The 19,389-nt window shown below is 37.2% G+C and overlaps 1 pseudogene; it reads right to left on the reverse strand.

Annotated features, from left to right (window-relative positions):
- Positions 1-18,638, reverse strand: part of LOC101642566 — a 90,100-nt pseudogene extending 71,462 nt beyond the window's left edge.
- Positions 18,639-19,389: the final 751 nt, after the last annotated feature.

The raw sequence follows: 19,389 nt of genomic DNA on the forward strand, positions 1-19,389 counted from the left end.
AAAGAAAATGTTTTGTGAATAATGATGGCAAAAAATGTACAAATGTGCTTGACACAATGGATGGATTCATGGATTATGATAAGAGTTGTACAAGCTCCCAATAAAAATGATTTTTTTAAAGAAAAGATAAATAAATAAAACAAAATATTATTAATCTTGGTAGAGAGAGTAAATTGCTAATTTACTATCTTCCTTTTTATTCTCCCCAGTAAGTAGAGTTAGCATTCTGTCCTTTCTTAACAACATTGGTTCTGCTCATGAACATATATTCCTTTTTTGAGTACCTTTTTGAGATGATTATAGTAAGGTACTTAGATAGAAAGAGCTACAGAGCACATTAAATATACTTAGGTATTACAGTTAATCAGGAGAGAGAGATAATTCTCTAGATTAATGACATCCTGTAAATTTGTGTGACCTTTTAATGAGTTATTCTAATATCTAGCTTAAGAACAACTTAATAACACTTCTTCAGAAAATATTGATAATAACTTCACTTCTCAGGTGTCTGATTTTCAAGTTTGAGTGCATTAAGAACTTAAAAATATGAAATTCTGTGATATAAGCATACATCTTAACCAAGTACTTAACCAAGTACCATCTCTCTTGTGCAGGTTATGCAATCTCCCTCTCAAGAATTAGACAACAATTTGCACTTTAAAACGTTCTTTCACTGAAAGCACACTGAACAATAGTCACAGAACTTTTAATTGGGAAAAAATTTACAGAGATGTAGTCAAACCAACTGCATTTATAAATGAGGAAACTGGACCTCAAAACAGCCTATTAATCAGACTAAATGTATCCAAATATGGATAGAATGGATAGATGAAAGTCTAAAATTCTTCTAAGAATCTCCTAAAAAGAGAACTGCAGTATCACCACTAAAAAGTGAATGTCTAAAATATATTGACCCCATTATAATACATCCTTCTAACAGGTTGGTGCTGTTATTATCCTATTTTATATGTGAGGAAACTAAACTTGCTTAAACTCAAATGCACAGAGAAATACCAGAAATTAAAGTAAATGGATATTTATTGTGAGGAGATATGATTCAATTCAGGCAATATTAAAATAACACAATCTAATCAGGATATAGCAACAATATGCAATATACCAAGGTCATGGGGTGTCTGTTATCACTATATACTTTCTTTTTTTTTTCACTGTATACTTTCACCATGCATACTCAACCCATACACAGAACAAATAATCATGGGAGCTGCAATATATAAAGAGAAACATGGCATCAAGATTGGAAGAGACTCATTAACTGAGAGTGATGACACATTATTGCTTGCTGAAAATAAGAGAAGCCAAAGCACTTACTGATGAATATTCAAGGCAACAGCTTTCGGTTTACTACACCTCAGCACAGAGTAAACTAAAATCCTCACAAGTGGACCAATATGCAACATCATAATGAACAGAGGAAAACTTTGTCTTAGCCTGGGTGCTCCGGAGGAGCAGAACCAGTAAAACATCCTCATGTCTATAGAGAGAAAGGTTTATAGCAAGGAAATGGCTCCTACACTTGGAGAAGTGGCCAAGTTCTAAGTCCATGGGTCAGATGTTAGACCCCAGGCTTCTCCTGAGTCTTGTAGCAACAGGGGTGGGTGAGTTCAAAGACTGGCCAGAAGATGGTAAGCGCTGGGCTGTGGAGGTGAATAAATCCAAGTCTAGCAAGTCAAGAGTGTGACCACAATGGGGAATGAATCCAAAGTCAGAAAGTAAGATGGATGGCCTGGAAGGCCGTGACTCCTAGGGTTGGCAAGATCAAGTTCAAAGAACTGTAGATAGATGAGCACAAAACCTTAACTGTCACAAAGTCAAAGTTGTGTAAGACTTCATTTTACTTGTGTCCATAATCAACATCAATTTAAAAATCAACATCAGTTTAAAAAACAAAGATGTTGGGTAAGTGTGCTGAAAATAGCTCTTCAATGTGTTAAGTGGAAAAGATGTCACTTTGAGGATTAAGGTGCCTCAGGCCCAAACCGTGTTGTCTTTAATCACCTATATATCTGGGAAATCTGGACAATGAATAAGAAAAATAAAGAGGAATTACTATATTTGAATTACTGCATTGGAGAAAAATATCGAAAGTCAAGGAGTCCAAGAAGAAAAAGAACGTTTAGAAACAGATTGTGACAGCAATTGTACAATTCTGATTGGCATGATTGAACTATGGAGTGGTAATAATAGTAATTTTTACAAAGAAGATTGAAAGTGCTGTGTAAAGTCAGAGAGCAAATAAATTTTTCTTTGAGAAAATACAGTCAGAATGCTTCTTGTAAGCAAGGAGAGCGAGGCTTTGCCTAACATACTTTGAATTTGCTGCCAGGAGTGACCAGTCACTGGAACATGACATTATGCTTGGTAAAAAAGAAGAGCTGTGAAAGAGGAAGAAAGGTCTCAGTGTGATGTTTTGTTATTGTTGTTGTTGTTTTCACACGGTGGCTGCAACAAGGGGCTTAGGCAAGGCGGTAGTTGTGAGGATGGTGCAGCGATGGGTAGTGCTTAATGGTTGCCATGGGTCATAACCTAACTCAATGGCAGCTAATAATACCATGACCGATTTTCCCCAATCTAACAGCGATATCATACTTTATCGATTGAGTTGTTGGCGATGTTTATTTTTAACTCAAAATCTTGGCTCCACCAATCCAATTTTAAAACACGTGACCTCTTTTATTTTGGGTGGATTTTTTTCATTGTAATCTTTATCTTTAAACTTTTAAAAATTGCTCTACATTAAGGTGAATTTGTTTATGCTTCTTTTGTATTGAGAATCTTTCAATGGCTGATCATCTTATTAGAATAGCATTTTTGTTTCCTTTGGATCCTCCTCAATGTCTCTCTTTTTATCCTAATTTTAAAAATATCTTATAAAGTATCTCCATTTTAAGAAGAGGAGCCCTTAAGTCATTTTTCCTTCCCCATCTAGGTTTCTTCTATGTCTTCCTTTATTGTGATTATAAAACTACTGGTTTTGGTTCAACTCTCAATTACCCCAATTCTCATAATTTTTTTAAAAAAATGTCATTTTAAAAATTGTCTTTAAGATTTTACATTTTAAGACACTCCTATAAGTTTGTTGTTCGTGTTGGGTGTCATCAAGCCCGTTCCAATTCACAGCACCAAGCCTAGACACAACAGAATGAAACTTTGCCCTGTCCTGTGCCATCCTCACAATTGTTCTCATGTTGAGTCCACTGTTCCAGACACCACATCACTCTATCTTGTTGAATATCGCCCTCTTTTTCATGCCCCACTACTTAACCAAGCATGATGTCCTTCTTCAGGGACTGATCTCTCCTCACAACATGCCCGATGTATGTGAGACAAAGTCTTGCCATCCTGTGTCTAAGGAGTGTGATGGCTGTACTTCTTCCAATGCAGGTTTGTTGGTTCTTTTGTTTGTTTGTCTGTTTAAGGTACCTTCAATATTCTTCATCACACCAAAATCCAAATTTTTGATTCTTCTTCGGTCTTCTTTACTCAATGTCCAATTACCACATGCAGATGAGGTGATTGAAAAATACCATGGCTATGTCAGCCGACCTTAGTCCTCAAAGTAACATCTTTGCTTTTCAACCCTTCAAAGAGTCTTGTGAAGCAGACTTACCCAACGGGCTTCATCCTGTGATCTCTTAACTGCTCTTCCACAAAGTTGACATAACATAAAACATACAGAAACCTTTGTCCAGTAAAATTATTTGAATGAATTTGTGGAACTATATAAGCACTTTCTAATAGTAAACCAATCTTTGAAGGTTTATTATCATCTAAACAATAATACTAACCAAAGATAGAACATTATTATACTTTAATAACCCTATCTTCTGCACAATTAAAAGAATCTTATAGAGAAGTACTTTAGAATGATTTGCCATTTTAAACACCTTGTTATACCAGTCAAAACAGTCTTCCTTTGTTCAGTACACTTTCCATTATTCAAATTGACCAACCTATGCCACAGTTTCTCAAAGTAGCTATTGAAAACACACATCATAAGAGAGATGTGAGAGGCAATTTTTCCTGGAAGAGACAAAAGCAGAGTATTCCGATGGCCTCGTGAAAAAATTGGCAGCTGTCAACCATGGCCTCCAACCCTGAAGCAAGATAGAATCTCAGAGAACACCCTTTCCAGATCAGAGTCGATCTCTCTTAACTTTATCAACAAAGTAATGAGACAGAAAAACAATATAAGCTCACCAATATGTGAGGCCAGCACAAATTGCTAGGGTTATTCTCTTACATCATACAACACAACACAAAACAAATAGTGAAACTAGTTTCTTAAAATGTCTATAATAAGATTGTCCCAATACAGAGGGTGAAAAATCCCAAGTGCTGTGCCTGAGTTTCTGAGTTTCTGTCTTACTTCAGGTGTGCTAGGGAAGCCGATCTCAAGTTAAAAAGATATTCTAGAGAGATCTTTTCTTTAGCCTTGAACAGGACAAAAGCCCCCCAAAGACAATCATCCAGATGAGGGAATCTGTCAACATTAACCCATTACAGAGCCTGATCGAATTCACTAGACCACAGTTCCGATGCTCATTGTATAGAAGAGGGAACAAAGGACATCATCACAAGGGCATCACTAGTGACAATCCAATTCATCATCATCATCACAGATGGAATTACAGAAATGAGGACAGAAACATGATTCGGGTATGTAAGTAATTGCATGTTTACAGGATTGGCTATTTTCAGTAATTAATGAAAATGGGCCCAAGTAAATTCTTTGTGTAAAATAAAAAAAGCATGACCAAGCAAATTCCCGACTTCCCTGTGTGAGCACCTACTGTTAATCTGCTTTCCACCACATTCTCTGTAGGGACATACGGCCTTTCCATTGGCCTGCCCAGGTTTGTTTGAAGGAACAGGGCCACATTGTTGGTTCATAGCCAGCAAGCCTTGGGAAAGCAGCATACAAGATCAAGTGTCACCTGAACTGTGAAGACTGAGGATGGAGTGTGAAGGGTCCAGTTGCAGACCATCCCCTTCCAGAAACCACCTGTAGATGATTTTAGGCTTTAGTACACTGGAAAGCCTAATCCTCTGGCCCATTTCATGTCCAGCACATCTGGCCGCCAGCACCATTCTGTTGGTAGCAAGTGCCCCTGAGATGCTTAAAGTGCTCAGCCTCCCCCCTAAACACGTTTGTGACTTTAAAATGATAGAATGCCTTTGTCACAAGCACAGGAAACCTAGTTTTATTCTTTCTTAATTTAATTAATTCTTTCTGAAGCTGGTTCATTCTGCCAGCTTGGAAGCTTAGCATCTCACAACTTCCAATCACCTTCAATTAAGCAGCCAAGCTACAATGATAATTTTATTAGGATAGCATTTCATTTTCATTTTAAGCCTCCTGAAGGTCTACTTTATCCATCCTAATTTTTAAAATATCATTTAGGGGCTTTCAGAGCTGGAGAAACAAGTTCTCGCCACAACCTTGAAAACCCCAAGAGAAACAGACAGTAAAAACAATGCCCTATGGAATGAGACCAGTTTCTGATTTCCTCCCAGGATTTGCGGGGTGAGGAGATGTCTTCAGGGTCCCTTTCTTGGAAAGCAAAATTTTTATGAAGGTACTCAGTTGTTTTTGGTCAGTTTTGAAACTGTCTTTCAGAGAAGCTGCTTTGACTCCCGAATACCTTTGGAAACCTCAGACTAGCAATAAAATCAGCATCCAATTACTGTTATCTTGTTTGGGCTCTGCAGTGTTCTCATTTAGACTTTAAATATACTATTTCCCCCAATTGTTACTAGTTAAATATGAAAGGACACTAAAGGGGCCACTGATTTTGACAGTTCACACCAAGAAAAACCGGAGCCAAAACTCTTGGCCACATAGCAAATCAGAGTTCCACTGGGAAAATCCCTTGCTTTCTGGGATTTGGCAAATTCCATTTTGAGAGAGTCCTACGTGTTATTAAACAAAACAATTCACCAAACTTCACCATAAATATTGGATTAAAGCTCAAAATGCAAAAGTAGCGGAGTTCAAGAATCCAAGAGAGCTTACCAAAACAACTTTCAGATGCTTTGCAGAGCCAGGAAGCCAGAGGGAGTTTTTAGGCACAAAACCAGGATCTAATGAGAATTCTGGGGTCTTCAGTCAACCACTTCAGGTGCCAATTCCGATATCAAGAATTATTAAAAACCAGATGTACAGAGAAATACTGAAAATTCCTTTAGCAGAACATATTTATTGTGAGTGGATAAGTTTATGATGCTAGTGAAGAATATTGTAAGGACAATAGGCTCCCAATGAATAAACAAACTTGTCTTGGAAGAAGACAATCAGAAAGCTCCTTAGAGGCAAGGATGGCTGAGTTCATCTAACACACTATGGATGCACTACCAGGAGAGACCAGTTTTGGGAAAAGGACATCATGCTTTGTAAAGTAGAAGGTCAGAGAAAAAGAGGAAGACCTTTGGCAAAATGAACTGAGACCATGTCCGCAACAATGGGAGAATATATCCACGATTGTGAGTGTGGTGCAGGACTGGCAGTGTTTCTCTCTGTTGTGCACAGAGTACCAAAGTCAGAACCAATTCCATGGTACTTCACAGCAACTGCGGTGGCTCAAGTTAGGGAGCATCGACTTGAACGCAGCAGGAAGGCACTCCAAAGAGCAGTTACAGAAAAGTAAAATAAGCAAGATCCTGTCAGGGTCATCTATTTAAAGTAACCGATATTCCCCAAAAGAACCCAAAACTTAGGCAAAATGGTCTCCACTAAGTTGCTTAGTAGGCTATTGTTTGGCTTAATGGTAACCTCAGGAAGATCAGTGCCTTAAAGGGTCAAGGTTTCAAAAGCCACCTAAGGTCAGATTTCAGGAAAATGAAAACAGTTGCTAAGACTTTGAGGGGCAGAGTATCTGTCCTGAGTAGCAAGGAGGTGATCTAGCACAGAAGCATGGGCTCAGAAAAGGTCTGCTCCTTTTGGGATACAGAATAAGTCACTCTTAAGATTCTATTTAACTTTAAAACACTGATTGATCTTAACTATGGATTATATACTGTGTTGGGACGTAACTAAAATATACAGAGCTTCAAAAGCCACCTAAAAAGCAAATAAATTGAGAGACTTTCCAAAAGTTCCTGAAGCAAAATGGAACTAAAAGATAATTCATTCCGTCAACCACCATTTTGAAGGTTCCCCATATACCCACTGACTCTGATACCAAACAGACTTCAAAAATAACAGAGGGAAATTAAAATGCACAGAGAAGAAGGCAGTTTCAGGGCCGAGAGTGAGGAAGGTTATAAAAATGGTGCATTTTGCATTTTATCTTATAACCCGTTGAGACCTGTGTCGAGCCTATCTATTAGCTGTAGTGCTCAAAGAATGTAATTTTTTTTCTTTTCATCTTTTTATATACTTGCCATCCAACTGTCTGCTTCCCGTGTCATGCTCAACATTGCCATTTCTAAATTGAGCTAATTCAAGGTTATTTTCTTTTATGCCCATGGAGCAGAGGGTAAAGATCATGCAGTGCATAAATCACCTGTGCAAAAGCTCACTTAAAATATCAGAGTCTTTACAGAAAGTGATTAGGGACCTCAGCTTCTCCATAAAATAATCCATTTACATTCACCATGCAATCGTGAATGTAATCGACAACCTCCAAAGTTATGAGTTATCTACTTGCTGAAAAGTCATAGAATTTGCTGAGTGATAGTTTCTCAGAGGACCCTGGTCCCTGAGGAAAAGTGCACAGGAAAGTCAAAGTGAGGAAACTGCCTCCTGCCAAACGCAGCCTGGATCCTTACCGTCCAACCAGATCTCTCAAGAATTGCTGCCTCAGGGCAGGAATTTTAGCCAAGGCTTATGTTATAATATAATACAGATCAGGGACTATGTCTTTAATTTTTGTTTAAGATCTTGAATTTTAGATACCACCTTTCTTCAACTAATTGCAATCGAATATAATTTAATGTTTAGTAGTCAACCTGTATAATCATAAACTGCATACTAAGTGTAAGAATGGAGAGGTCTTGGTTTTTTTTTTTACTGTATACACCACTATTTTGAGCTATTTTGCATAAGCATGGACCATGACATCTGAGAGGGAATAGAGTATTGACCTTATTTTTCATGTCAAGAGTGATTTATTTGTATTCGACTCTCCTCATTCTACTCAAACTTTCCCTTTGACTCTGTTCTTGCTCTCCATGGTGTTGGACAGTGGGAGTTTCGCACCCATTCAGAATGGGTAGAATCCTTATCGCTCAGAAAGCAGGGCACTCTGAGAGGTTTAATATATCTTTCTTGGGCAAGCTTCTCCAGAATCCCTCATGGAAAAAAGAAAATAAGAAGTCTGTAGAAGTCACCAGAAGTGACCAGACACCTTTCAATGACATATCAATGTTATGACTTACACTATTGTGTACTGAAGATTTCATTTTAAACCAACTCATTGCTTTTACTTAGTTAAATTTATTTTAAACAAAACGTTATAATACTTTTGTAAACAAAAATCAATATCCTATGTCCCAAAAAATGTCATCAACCTCTAGCTAAATGCAATTCCCTGTCAAGGTTTAGAGCCTGCAGGCTGCTCTTCAATGATTAAGTAAAGAGATCAGCAAATTGTAGAAGGTTTTTAAGGACATGTTCATGCCAAGTTGAGATATCTTTTCCTCCTTACTAAAATGTGCTATTTTTAAAAATGGACGGGGTCTTTTTCTTTCTTTTTGACTCAGTTTTATTTAACATGGTATTAAGTAACATTTTAGATGTAACATCTAAAATGATTGCAGATGCTATCTTTGCTGTTAGCCAGAACCATGTAATGTCTTCACACTTTGCTATAGCTCCCATATCTTCTGTGTCCCCTTCCTGAGGGTAAGTCTCGAACAGGACCAGAATGTAAGAACTAATTGTTCTTAAGTTGGAACTAGGATTGAGTGTGAACCCAAAACCCTATCCTGAATCTGTTTTTATTTATTTACCTACTTACTTACTATTAACTAAGATTAATACCTTTATCGTGTTCAATCATGTCAAGGAGAATTATACAATTGTTCCCACAATCAGTTTCCAACCCTACCTTTTCTTCCTGGACTCCCTGTTATATCATCTCCCTTTTATCCCACCACCTCCCTGTAACACCACCACCCCCGCAAAAAACAAACACCTTGTTATGTTTTCTCTCCTCCACAGGTTCATCAGTTTCATAGATTAAAAAAAACAGAAAAACATATAGCACAACTTCAAGAGGGTGACTCCCAATGACATAAGGACTCTAAAATGTACCCTAAAAAGAACAAACAAAAAATTAATAAACAGCATCTGTGGTCTTAAAGTCTTATCTCCAAATAAGCCGCCATCTAAGTGATATGTCAACTAAGTCCACATGGAAGAAGAACACCATCATCAGTCCTGAAGGATAATAAATCAAAGGAGCGGTTAGTATCAGAGCCTAAATTGTGCAAATCCAGTTTGCAGAGGCTATGGATGAGAGTGGGAGCCTAACATTCATTTATGGAAACTACATAGAAAATCGCCTCCGATGAACTCCCTCTATCCACAATTGAGGGGTGGGAGGATAGTGGTTACTAAACAGAGTGCATTTGAGAGATGAGTATAGAAGATCAAAGGCATAAATCTGACCTGAATAGTTAAACCTTGTCAGTTGATCCTCCCTCTAATGCATGCTAGACCTGATCTGGTTTTCTGTATTTTTGTTTTTTTGTTTGTTTGTTCATATTAGGGTGTATTTCAGAGGTGTGATGCTATTGGAAGTCACCCTCTTGAAGTTTTCCTGTGCTTTGGTATATGAAACCCAGGATTGATGAACCTATAGGGGCAGCAGATAGAATGAGGTGATTTTTTTGTTGTTGTTGTTGTTTGTTAAGGTGGGGGGAAGGTGTCGAGGTGGTGGGAGAGTAAAAGGGAAACCATGTCAAGGAGTCCAGGAAAAAAAGAATGTTTTGAAGCTGATTGTGGTAGTAATTGTACAATTCTGCTTGATGTGATTGATCTGTGGAATGATGTACGTATGGGATAATATATGTCATATTATCTTCCAATTGATTATATATATATATATAGTAATTAAATATATGTCATATTATCTTCCAATTGATTATACTATATATATATATATATATATATATATATATATATATAGTAATTAAAATTAACTGAAATAGCTCTTAGGAGAGTTACAGAGCAAAATGCATGCATTTTACTTTGATTTTAGGGCTTTCATGACCCACAAAACCAAATATTAACCATAAAAATATTTTACCAAATCCTGTCAGTGATTTTTTTCACCCCAAATTGATAATCTTTCTTTCTTGTCAGAAGTGAGACTTAAATCCATTGCATGGTGTAGATTTCAATTTCAAGGCGTATGAACTTCAATTACAAAAGATTTCAGGGCTGCAGGTAAATGGCAAACTAGAGACCCCTTTTGACCAACTATCAGTTGATACCAATAAAAGGGAACATGGTGGGCAGGGTTGAATCCACTTGAAAACAAATTCGTCTTCTCAGTGCAAGACCAACTAAATCACTCATTTTCATTTCCACAAGGGAACCCTGATGGTCTAGTGGGTTACGAAGTGAGCTGCTAATCTCAAGGTCAGCAGTGCAGAAACATCAGCCACCCAGCAGGAGAAAGAAGAGGCTTTCTACTCCCATAAAGCATTACAGTTGGGAAACCCGAAGTCGCAGTTCTCTGAGTAGGAATTGACTTGATGCAATGAGTTTTTGAGTTGAGTTTCCACAAGTTCTAACTTAGGATGTTTTCTTTTTTCTTATCCACATTCTAAAATATAAACTTCTAATATGGTATTGTTGCTGCTAAAGTATAATCAATGACAACAAAATGTACACTTTCTCTATTAAACCATAGAAAGAGATATGAGACATTAAAAAGTCATATGAACAGTCAAAAAGATGGTGTGTACTATATTATAATGCACTTCCTAGTTTTCCTATTAAAAATAAAATTTAGAATTACACATTAATGTAAAATATGAGTTAGCAGTAAAAGTTAAGCTATAGGATATGTGTTTCTCATTTTTATACAACCATTCCTAAACATTACATGTGATTAGATTGCTCTGCGTCATCCCATGGGATTTTAATGGCTCTCCATAGTTTACTTGGATGCACCATGGCCTGGTGGCAGTAGTGGTTACGGGGTGGGCTGCTAAGTGCAAAGTCAGCAGTCTGAAACATCACCAGCTGCTGTGCAGCAGAAAGACGGGGCTTCCTACTCTCATAAAGAGTTCCACTCTTAGAAACACACAGGGCCAGTTCTGCCCTGTCCTACAGAGTCGCTATGAGTTGCCATTGGCTTGATGGCAGTGAGTTTAGAAAGACCATATCTAGCCCATTCCGGCATTGCCCTGATGACCCACCAAGTCACTGAGGGTATGAAATAAGGCCCACCTACTGATGAACTACAAACTGGAAAGTCTAAGAGTGATCGCTAGGCCTTTAACAAATGTAAAAGAAAAGATTAATAAGAGAAATAAGCTCTGCAAGCAATGCCATAATAAAGCCAGCAGTTCTGTGTATGTTAAACACAAAATGCAGCCACACTGTCACAGAATTCTGTACTGGGCTATGAACCACTTTCAGGCAATTTAAATATTCTTTCTCTAATAAATGGTGTCTACATTTAACAGAAGCTATTAACTTGAAATTATAATAAGATATGTATTGTCTAGAGATGACCTAAATGGCAACAATTCATTAAAATGTTCTCAAATCAAGATTTTTTTTTTTTAACAGAGGGAAATAATGTGAGAAAGAAGCAATTAGAGTATAGCTACGGTATTCCTGTGGTGAGCCAGTGCAGCAGCTCATCACATTGGGCCAGGTATCTCTTTAAGGTCTTACTTGTGAGTGGCTGTGATAAAGCTGAAAAGAACTTTAAATTCATTTGGCTTTTGAGATTATCACTCTGTTTAACCTTGAAAGCCTTTTGCATTTTCTCATGCCTTTGTTTGCTTTCAGGAATTTATCTTCATTTTAACTCTAATCCATTTTATATCTCTTGCCTCATCTTTGAGCCACAAGGTTCACCCTTTTATTTATTTTTTTAATCTGCAATGTCTATAGTGTGGCAAGGTGGTATGGGAACACTTTTGTCTCTTGTTTATGAAAAAACTTTCAACGTTTAAATAGATATGCATACATATTCCGTATATGTATATGTGCATATTATTAAGCAATGTTCTTTCGTCTGTTAGATTGAAAAACTGGCATTGAAAAATACTTGCCCAATATTAAGTAGCATTCACCTAGGATTTTTAACACTGATTCTATCAGTTACATGATCCGCAATGTGAGAAACTTTTGTCTCAAAGAAGTCCAAGCATTTCAGCATTAGTCCTTTAAAAGCGAAAGCAAACATCAATTTTGCTATAAGCACCAGAAAATCAGCTTTGTAATGGCTGTCTTAGACCTCTCTGTTGAAGAACAATATTGTAGACCAGGTGATTTGCAAAATCAGAAAGTTTTTTCACATTATACTGTAAGTGAAGAACTTAAGACCTATGAGTGCTTCAAGGTCCTAAATATATATATATAAAACTATCCCTGTATTTATCAAAAAATAATAAATATTAAAATATCTTAAAAGATTATATATGGCAACTCTAATTAAGCTCACATACAAATATAATAAAATTTAAATCTCATGAGAAAAAGAAATGATTGATTCTATTGACACAAAAATTACCTTAAGGTTTTTAGTTCATGAAATGAAATTAAAGCAATGTATTTAAACAGGTGAATTAGACTTTACTTGAAATAATAAGGGATAACGTATGTCAGTGTAAGCATACTAACGCAGATCTGTGATCGTGATTTATCATCCTCCTCATGTCCGCAAGTCGGTAACTGGAAACTCTGAAGCTCTGCAGATGTTGGGAAGCAACGACCGCGAAGAAAAGGAAACCACAAGAACCAGTGAACATTCACAGACGTAATGCTAGTCCAGTGGGATTTTCTCCTGAAACCTTTCCACTGAAAAGAAAGTCCAAGAGCCTTAGTTCTTTTGATTATCATCTGCCTTCTTCCTGTCTCATTTCTGAGAACAATATGAATAGAACAGTTTTACTCCAAGATAATTAAAGATATTTTATACTGTCTCAAAGTTACCATATGTATCAGTATTTCTATGGTGGTTTTAATTTTGTTTTATTTTCTTCACTTTCATCCCTGGCGAGTTAAATTATTCAAAGACAGCCATAGCAATGACGTTTAGGAAATGTGTCCACATGATCCCTATTGTTTCATATGTATTTAACAACTCGGTGTGTGTAACATGGCCACCATACATTTCTTACCTCAGAAAAACCAAAGCAGAAAATACTCAGTCAAATGTTCTGGGCTTTTAAAGATCAGCCCTATCAACTACTTTATATCAAACCACCACATCCTATTACAGTTCCACACCTTGCTGAAGATCCAATATAAATTTGGACTTGAAACCAGGCACCTCAGTGTTACAAGCGACCCTGTTTTTTTCACAAGAACAATTCCGTGGAGAGTAACTGCTCTCACGTCCTAACAGGTTAGAGACACTGAAATGTGACTGCTTCTCTTCAGTAATTTTCCATCACATGTGTAAGATAGTGACACCCCGCTGACAGCGAAGCATCGTTTCTCATTTATTTCTTCCACAAGACTGAAAATATTCCCTTTAAATAACAAGGCATCGTTTTATTTAACTAAAGCAAGAATTGATATCTGCCCCAAATTTTCTCACAAATAAATAACATTTTTTTAACCTCATAAGATTTTATGGGGATTTACTTTTATCATGCTATCTGTACCTGACAGTGATATGCTGACCAGCCATTATTTCCACATGTGGCTTGATTTATACATTTGGCGCCTAGCTTTTCTAATACTCACTAATCTAGTCATTGAAAAGACAATTGCTATAAGGGACACAAATTAGAACCATGTGTTAAACTGATGTATTAGTGAATCAATGTATGCACGAGAGACCACTTTGTGGACACAGTTTTAAATTAATGTAAACCACTTTCAGTATTAGAAATACAAATGAATAAATTTGGAATGCTTCAGTCACAGTGATCAAATATCAAATATATCACAAATTTTTTAAACTTTGTCCACCAGCGTCCCACCAGAGAAGAGATGCTAGTGCCTTGTGCATGAGAAACCCATTCCACGTATGAATCCATCATAAGAGGTATTTGGGATGAAGTTCATTCTGACTTGCAAGTCATCGTGCAGAAATGTGTCTTTGTCAAGCGGTCAGTGGCTCTATTTTCTCCAACTGCTAAAACTTTTCCTTGGTATAATAATAGGTTGGATGATAAATAATAAGAAAGACATTTAATCTTGATGCTTCAACATAATAAGCTTCCGTAATTATACATGATCTTAATAGCTCGAAATCTTGAAAACTTTCCTGAAAAAAGGGTGGCATAAGGTTTAGTAAAGTTTAAAAAAAATGCAAATCAAAATTCTAAATTTTTATTATATTCCAAAAAATTCTTACTGCTTGTTAGAACCAAATAAGAGCCACTTGAAAGAGTGGAAGATCATAATCATTCTATTTATATTTATAAAGCAATGTTTCAAACTGCAACGGAGCAAGAACTGCAGAGAAGCCTGATTGGCCAGCTCTGCGGAGTCAGGGGAATTAAGCTCTTTCATTTGCATTTGAAACTCTGCACCTCAGACCCCTTTGTCTGTGAAGCAGCTGAGTAGAAGAGGAAATAGTTATGGCCTGCAATATTAGTTTTGATTAACAACATATTTCCAATAACTAACTTGGCATTCGGCTTCAGTAAACTCTGTAACTTTAAGTGCTTTGCTTTGGGTGTCAATTTTATGGGAGCAGACACCTGCAAAGGTCTTACAAATAGTTAGTTGCCACTTTAGGCTAAGCACATTTTCTCCCTTGTTAACTTATTTCATTAACTTTTTTTTTTTGGTTAGCAAGTTAACAAAGGAACCAACACAAAGCATTAATTTAATGAAAAATGCCATATTCAGCATGGCATAATGAAAAGAGTAGGAGCTTTGGAGTCAGAAATAACTGTGCTCAAATCTCAACTTTTCATGGAAATGTTTAAGGTATTTAAGCCACATTTTTCTCAAACTGGACTAACAGTAATTTGTATAGTGGAAGGAACTATGTGTATGTATATATAAAATTACATAGCCCATACAGTCATGTATCCCATAACATCTGTTCAGGCAATATCTGACCACATATTATCCATGGTCCCCAAGACTATAATAGAAAAGCCCACTGACACTGAGTTAATGACACCTCATAGAAACCCTGCACAGCGTTTGCAAGACTACGAATCTCTCTGGAGCAGACAGCCTCATCTTACTCCCGCACAGTGAATGGTGGGTTGGAATGCTGGGTGTGCTGTTAACAGGCCAATGCCAGCACCACGGCACCAACGGTTATCATAGAGATCATAAATCCCAGTGGGAGAACCTGGCATGGGAGTACAATGGATACCTGCATATAACATGCACATCTCATGACTCTTCTATAAAGAACAATAATAGAGTACATATATGAACTATAACACTATGTCTTGATAGTTATAAAAAAATCTATATCACTGGCTTATATGTACTTCACTTTCTATCTAAAGTTTACTATATAAAAATATATGTTTCACCTTGTAATCTTATGTATTGGACATCTCCTGAGTGTTGTAGTGTTATCTCTATTAAATTTTTAAAAATATTACCAGGAGGTGCATCATGGATGCAAACAGAGCAAAACCAGGACTAGTTATAGTAGTAGCAAGAGGCAAAGAAGAAGTACAGCCCTGGAATTGAGATAAAAGTTTATTAAACAATACAAGGATAGAAACTATCCAGTAAATGTTATTTCTCATGATTGAGTCTTGCCATACTTAACAATCATGATGATCCTGCAAAACACATAAAAAATGTTCTAAGCTGTTAAAGGATCAGCTAAACACAGAAGTGAATCCCTCTCATCTCCTTGATGATCAGTGCTAAGGCATAAAGACTGTTAGAGGTTGAGTTGTCTTAATTACTGTTCTGTTCTACTTCTCTTCGTTCTACAATCCATTGCAGTGGTTACACATAACTCAAACAAAATTCATGAGCAAGGTTTCTTTTAAGGAAGTGAACAAGTGTGAAATGTTCAGGATTGAGTTATCAGGATATGTTACAAATTTCTATAAAGTCTGCTAACCTAGGCCCAGAGGGCATATCACCTGCTATAAGCCTCAACTCGAAGGCATTCAGTTTGTGCACCAAGAGGCAGCAAACCCAATTCCGTGAATCTAATGCCCTCAGGCACCCTACTCCACAAGCCAGCCTCCTGAACAAAAAGCACATCTCCCTTGCTTCGTGGGTTGGTAAATCCATTACTCTGTTCCACACTTTGGCTCCTGGATCTGTGACTGCTCTTGCAATGCGATAGCTGTCTTCTGGATCCAGGAGGCTCACTGCACAGAGATCTCGGGTCCACAGGACATGCTCCCCTCCTGGCTCTTGCTGGTGATGAGATTTCGCCTCCTGCTTCTCAGAGGGCTCATTTCACACACAGCAGGATGGCGCTCCAGGGGATCCTGTTCACGGTGACTCACAGGTGAATTCATGCAGTATCTTCCCCTGACTCTCTAACCAGACCTATGCAGGGAAAGATCACTTGGTGGAAGTTAAAGCCACATTAAATAAGTCACTGTCCTTGTAGAGATATTTAGGGGAAAAGAGAACTGGACTATGACATGGGCTCACACAATCTCCAAGTCATTTAGAATCCTAGTTCACAGGAAAAACCATGGACATTAAATGATGCAAGACTGTATATGTGAAAACATCTATATTTGAAATCTTATATAAACATTATCCATAAAGGTATCACATAGAAAATGCAATAGTGATATATACACACATATATAAGAATCATAAATTTATCATTAATAGTGACTAATGAATATTATATTTAAATTCTTTCATAGTTCTCAAATTTATATATAGATTATATATATATTATTTATGTATTCTAGACTACATTGGACCTTGAGATTTTATTTCTATAAAAATATGCAGTGTAAGATATGACAATAAAATAATAATTTGTAAATTTTCAAGGGCTCATGAGGGGGAGCAGGGAAGGAGGGGAAAAAATGAGGAGCTGATACCAAGGGCTCAAGTAGAAAGCAAATGTTTTGAGAATGATAAGGGCAACAAATGTACAAGTGTGCTTGACACAACGGATGTATGTATGGATTGTGATAAGAGTTGTATGAGCCCCCAATAAAATGATTTAAATATATAAATGCATAGAGTCTGCATGGGAAAGATAATGATTCCACTTCTTCTCTATGTTCGAAAGAGTACAAAGGAAAATTTATATAATAATTGCTACTCAGATTCTTAATTTTCATACAAGTTCCAGGAATTGCCAAGTTGAGACTGTTACTTATTCCTTCCTTGGGTCACTATGAAGAGAAAAGCTTTGAAGTATTTTCTAGGTCGTGTCTTTCCTTTCCAGTTGAATATTTTTTCTCCTAGCAAATAAAAAGGGCATACATGGATAAGAGAATTAATTATTGATATGGATTTTTACTGTTGAGAAATTACCTTTGCCTTGGTTTGAGTTAAAATTCGCATTTCAGATAATAATTGATAGAGCTGTGAAGTAATCATACCTGTTTAATGGCTCATGATCCTTTATTTAAGTTTATTTGCATGAACATTCAATATGCCTTAAAGTCCCATCCTCCTTTTGTTCCTTGATTTATTTGCTGGGGTCAGGCTCATTGTACGTGGGACACTTGGACCCCTAGATCCTCTTGACATGACATTCTTCTTGTCACTCAGATCTTTAATGCCTCCTCATGATAATGACTTTCCCTGACCCTGACATTCAACTTATCGCCTACTTCTGACCAATGTAACATTTTATCCTATAAAGTAGTTGTGGTTTGGGTTCCAACCCATAGTGACCCGACCTACAACAGAATGAAATACTGCCTAGTCCTGAGCCATCCGACTCATTGTTCTTACGTGGCAACCACGGTGTCAATCATCTCCCTGAGGGCCTTCCTCTTTTTTTGCTTCCTCTACTTTACCAACCATGATATTCTTTTCGTCGGACCAGTCATTCCCATTGTGTTCAAAGTAGGGAAGACGAAATCTCCCCATTCTTGCCTCTAAGGAGTATTCTGGCCACACTTCATCCAAGATTGATTTGTCTGCTGCTTTTACAGTTCATGGTACCCTCAATATTCTTCACCAGCATCATGAGGGGTCAGCACTAGTCCATCTGGGTTGGCTAGCGCTTAGGATCTCTATCTTTATGCACTCCATTTTAGTTTTAACAATTTCCATAGTGTTCATACATTCCAAGTTCCTAGAATTAATACATGTTTATAACTGTTTCTTCTTATTTTGAACCAGGCCCTATAAAGCAATGATGATCTAGACGGCTTTACTCCCACAGACTTACCGCATCCGCCTTGTTATGGCCAACACTACTTTGAGAAGGCAGATCTTGCTCCGTCATGTTTTCAGTGCCTGCCATCCTGAGGCGCTCATGTTTCAGCACTATACCTGACAATCTTATGCTTGCATTCATGAGGTCTGGAGTCTCTGGCAATGTGTCCATGTTATTCACAGGGGTTCGGGTGGCTAATTCCTCTAAAGTAAGCAGCCTGTTCCTTTTGCGTTACCTGTTCTTGGTCTGGAAGCTCCCCGGAAACCTGCGCACTTTGGGTGAGTCAGGCGATGGGAATGAGCAGTGGCATAGCTTCGAGCGGCAGAGAAAACTACATGCCGTCACAGGACAGCAAACGGACAGACAAGTAGTCGTCTTCTTTATTTGCTTCATGCAGGAAAGGCCTCAAAAAGTTCATAGAAAAAAATATGATCTTTATATCGATTTTTTCCCCGAACATTTTGGATCCCCTTCATATTTGTTTACATTCAATAATTTATTCATTGAGTGAGAGAATCATAATATTGTAGAAAGGCTATGCATTTTCAAGAGCATATTGCTTACTTAGATATTTTTCATAAAGGTATTATTCCACCTTTCTTGAAAACTATAATTTCCTTAAATGAACACAAGTCTAAGGTGGTACTATCTTTGGCCTAATCAATCTCAAATCAGAAGCCAAAGTAGAAGGAGACACTTAGCCAGAAAGATAATAACAAAATAGATCCCTGTTAGGATCAAGAACGCATATTACTTCATAAATTGAAAGGCTGAAAGAACAATGTCAGACAGTAAATCTATGTTTTAGCAAAGCTGATAGCAATATCTCAGCTATGAAAAATTGCAGGACAAGCTTTTGTTTGATGATAAAATAGACAATATCTTTCTGTAGTTCTAAAATACCCAGCATAGTAGAATTCTG

The sequence above is a fragment of the Echinops telfairi genome, unplaced genomic scaffold (genome assembly GCF_000313985.2).
Source record: "Echinops telfairi isolate 266 unplaced genomic scaffold, ASM31398v2 ScPeMD7_7469;HRSCAF=8507_1, whole genome shotgun sequence".
Taxonomy (NCBI): Eukaryota; Metazoa; Chordata; class Mammalia; order Afrosoricida; family Tenrecidae; genus Echinops; species Echinops telfairi.